This window comes from Hyla sarda, unplaced genomic scaffold, assembly GCF_029499605.1.
Source record: "Hyla sarda isolate aHylSar1 unplaced genomic scaffold, aHylSar1.hap1 scaffold_343, whole genome shotgun sequence".
Lineage (NCBI taxonomy): Eukaryota > Metazoa > Chordata > Amphibia > Anura > Hylidae > Hyla > Hyla sarda.
In genome coordinates, this window is record NW_026610186.1 from 141,926 (window position 1) to 149,708 (window position 7,783).

The following is a 7,783-nucleotide window of genomic DNA, read 5'->3' on the forward strand; positions in this document are numbered from 1 at the left end:
TCACCGTTCCTCCGGTTATATATATATATATATATATACAGTCCTCACCGTTCCTCCGGTTATATATATATATATATATATACAGTCCTCACCGTTCCTCCGGTTATATATATATACAGTCCTCATCGTTCCTCCGGTTATATATATATATATATACAGTCCTCACCGTTCCTCCGGTTATATATATATATATATATACAGTCCTCACCGTTCCTCCGGTTATATATATATATATATATATACAGTCCTCACCGTTCCTCCGGTTATATATATATATATATATACACAGTCCTCACCGTTCCTCCGGTTATATATCTATATATACAGTCCTCACCGTTCCTCCGGTTATATATATATATATACAGTCCTCCCCATTCCTCCGGTTATATATATATATATATATACAGTCCTCACCGCTCCTTCGGTTATATATATATATATATACAGTCCTCACCGTTCCTCCGGTTATATATATATATATATATATACAGTCCTCACCGCTCCTTCGGTTATATATATATATATACAGTCCTCCCCATTCCTCCGGTTATATATATATATATACAGTCCTCACCGCTCCTTCGGTTATATATATATATATACAGTCCTCACCGTTCCTCCGGTATATATATATATATATATATATATATATACAGTCCTCATCGTTCCTCCGGTTATATATATATATATATACAGTCCTCACCGTTCCTCCGGTTATATATATATATATATATATATACAGTCCTCACCGTTCCTCCGGTTATATATATATATATATACAGTCCTCACCGTTCCTCCGGTTATATATATATATATATATATACAGTCCTCACCGTTCCTCCGGTTATATATATATATATACAGTCCTCACCGTTCCTCCGGTTATATATATATATATATATATATATATATATATATATATACAGTCCTCCCCATTCCTCCGGTTATATATATATATATATACAGTCCTCACCGCTCCTTCGGTTATATATATATATATATATACAGTCCTCACCGTTCTCCGGTTATATATATATATATACAGTCCTCACCGCTCCTTCGGTTATATATATATATATATACAGTCCTCCCCATTCCTCCGGTTATATATATATATATACAGTCCTCACCGTTCCTCCGGTTCATATATATATATATATATATATATATATACAGTCCTCACCGTTCCTCCGGTTATATATATATATATATATATATATATATATATATATATATATATATATATATACAGTCCTCCCCATTCCTCCGGTTATATATATATATACAGTCCTCACCGCTCCTTTCGGTTATATATATATATATACAGTCCTCACCGTTCCTCCGGTTATATATATATATATATACAGTCCTCACCGCTCCTTCGGTTATATATATATATACAGTCCTCCCCATTCCTCCGGTTATATATATATATATATACAGTCCTCACCGCTCCTTCGGTTATATATATATATATACAGTCCTCACCGTTCCTCCGGTTTATATATATATATATATATATATATATATACAGTCCTCACCGTTCCTCCGGTTATATATATATATATATATATATATATATATATACAGTCCTCACCGTTCCTCCGGTTATATATATATATATATATATACAGTCCTCACCGTTCCTCCGGTTATATATATATATATCTATATATATACAGTCCTCACCGTTCCTCCGGTTATATATATATATATATATATATATATACAGTCCTCACCGTTCCTCCGGTTATATATATATACAGTCCTCACCGTTCCTCCGGTTATATATATATACAGTCCTCACCGTTCCTCCGGTTATATATATATACAGTCCTCACCGTTCCTCCGGTTATATATATATACAGTCCTCACCGTTCCTCCGGTTATATATATATATACAGTCCTCACCGTTCCTCCGGTTATATATATATATACAGTCCTCACCGTTCCTCCGGTTATATATATATATACAGTCCTCACCGTTCCTCCGGTTATATATATATATACAGTCCTCACCGTTCCTCCGGTTATATATATATACAGTCCTCACCGTTCCTCCGGTTATATATATATATATATACAGTCCTCACCGTTCCTCCGGTTATATATATATATATACAGTCCTCACCGTTCCTCCGGTTATATATATATATATACAGTCCTCACCGTTCCTCCGGTTATATATATATATATACAGTCCTCACCGTTCCTCCGGTTATATATATATATACAGTCCTCACCGTTCCTCCGGGTTATATATATATACAGTCCTCACCGTTCCTCCGGTTATATATATATACAGTCCTCACCGTTCCTCCGGTTATATATATATATATATATATATATATATATATATATATACAGTCCTCACCGTTCCTCCGGTTATATATATATACAGTCCTCATCGTTCCTCCGGTTATATATATATACAGTCCTCACCGTTCCTCCGGTTATATATATATATATATACACAGTCCTCACCGTTCCTCCGGTTATATATATATATATATATATATATATATATATATATATATATATATATATACAGTCCTCACCGTTCCTCCGGTTATATATATATATATACAGTCCTCACCGTTCCTCCGGTTATATATATATATATATATACAGTCCTCACCGTTCCTCCGGTTATATATATATACAGTCCTCACCGTTCCTCCGGTTATATATATATATATATCTCTATATATATATATATATATATATCTTCTATATATATATATATATACAGTCCTCACCGTTCCTCCGGTTATATATATATATATATATATATATATATATACAGTCCTCACCGTTCCTCCGGTTATATATATATATATACAGTCCTCACCGTTCCTCCGGTTATATATATATAACAGTCCTCACCGTTCCTCCGGTTATATATATATATATACAGTCCTCACCGTTCCTCCGGTTATATATATATACAGTCCTCACCGTTCCTCCGGTTATATATATATATATATATATATATATATATACAGTCCTCACCGCTCCTCCGGTTATATATATATATATATATCTATATATATATATATATTATATATATATACAGTCCTCACCGCTCCTCCGGTTATATATATATATATATACAGTCCTCACCGTTCCTCCGGTTATATATATATATATATATATACAGTCCTCACCGTTCCTCCGGTTATATATATATATATATACAGTCCTCACCGTTCCTCCGCGCTTATATATATATATATACAGTCCTCACCGTTCCTCGGTTATATATATATATATATATATATATACAGTCCTCACCGCTCCTCCGGTTATATATATACAGTCCTCACCGTTCCTCCGGTTATATATATATATATATATACAGTCCTCACCGTTCCTCCGGTATATATATATACAGTCCTCACCGTTCCTCCGGTTTATATATATATACAGTCCTCACCGTTCCTCCGGTTATATATATATACAGTCCTCACCGTTCCTCCGGGTTATATATATATATATATTTATATATATATATACAGTCCTCACCGTTCCTCCGGTTATATATATATATATATATACAGTCCTCACCGTTCCTCCGGTTATATATATATATACAGTCCTCACCGTTCCTCCGGTTATATATATATATACAGTCCTCACCGTTCCTCCGGTTATAATATATATATATACAGTCCTCACCGTTCCTCCGGTTATATATATATATATATATATATATATATATATATATATATATATATACAGTCCTCACCGTTCCTCCGGTTATATATATATATATACAGTCCTCACCGTTCCTCCGGTTATATATATATATACAGTCCTCACCGTTCCTCCGGTTATATATATATATATATACAGTCCTCACCGTTCCTCCGGTTATATATATATATATACAGTCCTCACCGTTCCTCCGGTTATATATATATACAGTCCTCACCGTTCCTCCGGTTATATATATATACAGTCCTCACCGTTCCTCCGGTTATATATATATATATATATATATATATATATATATATATACAGTCCTCACCGTTCCTCCGGTTATATATATATACAGTCCTCATCGTTCCTCCGGTTATATATATATATATACAGTCCTCACCGTTCCTCCGGTTATATATATATATATACAGTCCTCACCGTTCCTCCGGTTATATATATATATATATATACAGTCCTCACCGTTCCTCCGGTTATATATATATATATACAGTCCTCACCGTTCCTCCGGTTATATATATATATATATATATATACAGTCCTCACCGTTCCTCCGGTTATATATATATACAGTCCTCACCGTTCCTCCGGTTATATATATATATATATATATATATATATATATATATATATATACAGTCCTCACCGTTCCTCCGGTTATATATATATATATATATATATACAGTCCTCACCGTTCCTCCGGTTATATATATATATATATATACAGTCCTCACCGTTCCTCCGGTTATATATATATACAGTCCTCACCGTTCCTCCGGTTATATATATATATATACAGTCCTCACCGTTCCTCCGGTTATATATATATACAGTCCTCACCGTTCCTCCGGTTATATATATATATATATATATATATATACAGTCCTCACCGCTCCTCCGGTTATATATATATATATATATATATATATATATATATATATATATACAGTCCTCACCGCTCCTCCGGTTATATATATATATATATATACAGTCCTCACCGTTCCTCCGGTTATATATATATATATACAGTCCTCACCGTTCCTCCGGTTATATATATATATATACAGTCCTCACCGTTCCTCCGGTTATATATATATATATATATACAGTCCTCACCGTTCCTCCGGTTATATATATATATATATACAGTCCTCACCGTTCCTCCGGTTATATATATATATATATATACAGTCCTCACCGTTCCTCCGGTTATATATATATATATATATATATATACAGTCCTCACCGCTCCTCCGGTTATATATATACAGTCCTCACCGTTCCTCCGGTTATATATATATATATATATACAGTCCTCACCGTTCCTCCGGTTATATATATATATATACAGTCCTCACCGTTCCTCCGGTTATATATATATATATATATATATATATATATATATATATATATATATACAGTCCTCACCGCTCCTCCAGTTATATATATATATATATATATATATACAGTCCTCACCGCTCCTCCGGTTATATATATATATATATATACAGTCCTCACCGTTCCTCTGGTTATATATATATATATATACAGTCCTCACTGTTCCTCCGGTTATATATATATATATACAGTCCTCACCGTTCCTCCGGTTATATATATATATATATACAGTCCTCACCGCTCCTCCGGTTATATATATATATATATATATATATATATATATACAGTCCTCACCGCTCCTCCGGTTATATATATATACAGTCCTCACCGCTCCTCCGGTTATATATATATATATATATATATATATATATATATACAGTCCTCACCGTTCCTCCGGTTATATATATATATACAGTCCTCACCGTTCCTCCGGTTATATATATATATATATATACAGTCCTCACCGTTCCTCCGGTTATATATATATATATATATATATACAGTCCTCACCGTTCCTCCGGTTATATATATATATATATACAGTCCTCACCGTTCCTCCGGTTATATATATATATATACAGTCCTCACCGTTCCTCCGGTTATATATATATATACAGTCCTCACCGTTCCTCCGGTTATATATATATACAGTCCTCACCGTTCCTCCGGTTATATATATATATACAGTCCTCACCGTTCCTCCACTTATATATATATATATATATATATATATACAGTCCTCACCGCTCCTCCGGTTATATATATATATATATATATATACAGTCCTCACCGCTCCTCCGGTTATATATATATATATATATACAGTCCTCACCGTTCCTCCGGTTATATATATATATATATATACAGTCCTCACCGTTCCTCCGGTTATATATATATATATATACAGTCCTCACCGTTCCTCCGGTTATATATATATACAGTCCTCACCGTTCCTCCGGTTATATATATATATATACAGTCCTCACCGTTCCTCCGGTTATATATATATATATATACAGTCCTCACCGTTCCTCCGGTTATATATATATATATACAGTCCTCACCGCTCCTCCGGTTATATATATATATACAGTCCTCACCGTTCCTCCGGTTATATATATACAGTCCTCACCGCTCCTCCGGTTATATATATATATATACAGTCCTCCCCATTCCTCCGGTTATATATATACAGTCCTCACCGCTCCTCCGGTTATATATATATATACAGTCCTCACCGTTCCTCCGGTTATATATATATATACAGTCCTCACCGTTCCTCCGGTTATATATATACAGTCCTCACCGCTCCTCCGGTTATATATATATATATATATACAGTCCTCACCGTTCCTCCGGTTATATATATATATATACAGTCCTCACCGTTCCTCCGGTTATATATATATATACAGTCCTCACCGTTCCTCCGGTTATATATATATACAGTCCTCACCGTTCCTCCGGTTATATATATATACAGTCCTCACCGTTCCTCCGGTTATATATATATATACAGTCCTCACCGTTCCTCCGGTTATATATATATACAGTCCTCACCGTTCCTCCGGTTATATATATATATATATACAGTCCTCACCGTTCCTCCACTTATATATATATATATATACAGTCCTCACCGCTCCTCCGCTTATATATATATATATATACAGTCCTCACCGCTCCTCCGGTTATATATATATATATATATATATATATATATATACAGTCCTCACCGCTCCTCCGGTTATATATATATATATATACAGTCCTCACCGTTCCTCCGGTTATATATATATATATATATATATATATATACAGTCCTCACCGCTCCTCCGGTTATATATATATATATATACAGTCCTCACCGTTCCTCCGGTTATATATATATATACAGTCCTCACCGCTCCTCCGGTTATATATATATACAGTCCTCACCGCTCCTCCGGTTATATATATATATATATATATACAGTCCTCACCGCTCCTCCGGTTATATATATATATATACAGTCCTCACCGTTCCTCCGGTTATATATATACAGTCCTCACCGTTCCTCCGGTTATATATATATATATACAGTCCTCACCGTTCCTCCGGTTATATATATACAGTCCTCACCGTTCCTCCGGTTATATATATATACAGTCCTCACCGTTCCTCCGGTTACATTACACGTTCCCCAGTTCACAGTCTTGCAGGATACAGCATCAGTCACCGCGCTTGCGCGCACATCACAGCTGACACATTGCGCATGCTCAGTGGGGAAAAGTTCCTCCCTGTCATCGGCGTAACGCTAGGCCCCGCCCCCCACCACCAGTGACACGTCATCTGTTCAGCTCCTCGGGTTGTGTCCGCACTTAGGCGCCATCTTATCGGAGCCTTTACCTATTAGAATCAGCTATTGCGATGTGCAGGCTGCGACTTAAGCGGGTGCCACCGGGACCGAAATAATACCTGACAGGGAGAAAAATCCTAATACTGGCGGCTCCTCGTGTGTACCGCGGGGTCAGAGGTCATGGTCCATAATAGAGAACAACACATTCTGTACATTAACCCTGAGGAGGACAGACCTTGACTGTGAGGGCATGCTGGGAGGTATAGTTTTTTCCACAGCAGGAGGTGAACATGTAACACACCCCTAGATATGGCGGTCAGCGGGAA

At 35.4% G+C, this 7,783-nt stretch overlaps 1 protein-coding gene across 1 annotated transcript in view; it reads right to left on the minus strand.

Annotated features, from left to right (window-relative positions):
- PREB (prolactin regulatory element binding) overlaps positions 1-7,427 on the minus strand; it is a 32,933-nt gene extending 25,506 nt beyond the window's left edge. The window contains exon 1 of the mRNA XM_056553624.1: positions 7,275-7,427. The gene's annotated coding sequence lies outside the window, so the exon portion shown is untranslated. The remainder of the gene's footprint in view (positions 1-7,274) is intronic.
- Between the last annotated feature and the right edge of the window lie 356 nt (positions 7,428-7,783).